The following is a 2,500-nucleotide window of genomic DNA, read 5'->3' as shown; positions in this document are numbered from 1 at the left end:
TTCCTATTTCCCATGAAATATATTTTTTTGTATTATTCCCGTTTATGTATACAGTTATCCAAACATTGTACTCACATCAAAATAGTACCAATTGCTTGGTAATCAGTCAAAACTATCTATTGCTTCATTAAACATTTCTTTTCCTTGAATTGCTTTCATTAATCTAGCAAACTAGTTGTATATTTTAAAGAAATCTTTTCTAAACTTGCCATTATATTTGCCAGACAGTAATTCAAACATTTTCCAAATGAATATTCAAAGAATATTACCTGGTTTCTGATCTTATAATGAATAATTTTCCAACAAGAAATTTTAGCTTTTGATACACGTAAGCTTTCATTCTAGCTTTCTCTTTATATTCATTGCATCAGGAAAAGAAAGAAAAAAAGATGTATGTATTTACTCATAATCCATCACATGGCTTAACACCACTGCCTGGCCCTAGAGTGCTTTTGGAGGAGGCCAATCTACTGCAAATATTTCCATCAGCTCTGACGATAAATTCTTTAATTCCTTCATTTGTTTTACCAGTCACAGAAGATCTGGAGTCATAGGCACTGCTCTTCCTCCACTAATAAAGTCACACGCACACACATGTACACACACATGTACACACACATGTACACACACACACACACACACAGGCACATCATCATCATCATCATCATCATCATCGTCATCATCATCATCATTGTCATCATCATCATCATCATCGTTTTAAAGGATACTTTTCCATGTCTGCATGAACCAGACAGAATTTGTTGAGGTAGATTTTCCACAAGGTGCCCTTCCTGTTGCTAACCTTCACCTGTTTCCAAGCAAGGCCAGACATGATTTTGAGGAAGATTGGAAACAACCAGCACCCCTTGTACAATGGTAACACTTCTTTACAATCATCATACAATGTCCTCAACCCTTCTTTACTACCCAACAGCCTCCTGTTACTGTGCCCTTCATTATCTTTATAACTGTAGTATTTCACTGTTGTAATTTAAGGACTGTAGTAGTATGTATTTCATCATCTTTTTCTATGAAACCAGTTATTATTCTTACACCCCAGAATCACTTCATTTATCATCTATCCTTAATTCTTAATATTGTTCCTCTCCACTTACATTTTACATTGATCAACCTTTTGTGCTATCGAATTATCTCTCCTTTTCAGTTATCATGTACTTCTCATTTTACTCACACACTAAATATGCCTTTCCTCTCACTCTCGTGCAACCTTCTCATCCATGTCATCTTTCTCTTTTCCATCCTTCTCTTGTCTACTTGATTATTATTACTATTCTTCTGTTTTTCATTCTCCTGTATACTTTCAGTTATCACCTATTCTCCCCTCTCTCATTCCCATCTCGTATATATCACAAATCACCTCTCTACCCTTGTAAAGATTGTTTGCCAACATAACATGGCAGTCCTGGTTTAGGACTAATGTTATGTTGGCAAACGATCTTTACTACAAAGTACTGTTGCTGAATATCTCATGTTGTGAGATTTAAAAATATTGGGTTGTCTGGAAAGTTCGTGCCGATTTACAGTAGCTTGCCTTTCGACTTATTTGCCATGAAACCACCTCAATTCTGGGAAGAGGGTATTTTCAAGTTAAAGGAAAGATGGAGACACATCGTGCAACAAAATGGTTCATGTTTAGTTGATTAAAAATGTAATGGCAAGTATTTATTGACCTTTTCTTTCCTTTAAAAATCGGCACGAACTTTCCGGACAACCCAATAGTAACCCTCTACCCTTGTTTATTATTCACTACATCCACTGCTCCTGAAGGTCTGTATAAGACTTTTGGGGGTCCATGCAATAAAATAGTAAATCAGGGATCCACAATAGTGTTTTAAGGGCCCCTGAAAAAATGTTGCTGACTTTCCTTGTTCTATAACCAAATATGAACATTATGCATGTGTATGTATGTGTGTGTATACATACATACATACATACATACATACATACATACATACATACATATGTGAATATGTATGTATGAATGTGTGTGTGTGTGTGTATGTATGTATGGATGTATATATGTATGTACATATCTAGGAATGTATGTAAATGTATGTACATATGTATATATGAATGTATATATACATATGTATGTATGTTTGTATGTGTGTATGCAATTGTGTCTTGTATGCTTTTTCCTTGAGTTTTATTCAAGGAAAAGACGTACACACATGCATTTATATACATACATTTACATACATACATACATTTATATATATATTGCATATGTATTATAGATGTGCGTGTGTGTGTTAAGATTAGTATGTATGTATGTATATATGTATGTATGTATGTATGTGCATGTATATATACACACATATGTATATATGTATGTATCTATGTGCATATGTTTTTCTCTTGAGTTTAATTGAAGGAAAAGACAATTGCATACACACATACAAACATACATATATACATACATTCATACGTACGTACATACATACATTTACATACATACATACATTTATATATATATATA

Source organism: Octopus bimaculoides, chromosome 4, assembly GCF_046866305.1.
Source record: "Octopus bimaculoides isolate indiv1 chromosome 4, ASM4686630v1, whole genome shotgun sequence".
In the NCBI taxonomy this organism is placed as follows: domain Eukaryota; kingdom Metazoa; phylum Mollusca; class Cephalopoda; order Octopoda; family Octopodidae; genus Octopus; species Octopus bimaculoides.
The sequence above is the reverse complement of the archived record's forward strand: the minus strand, read 5'-3'. Positions refer to the sequence as shown.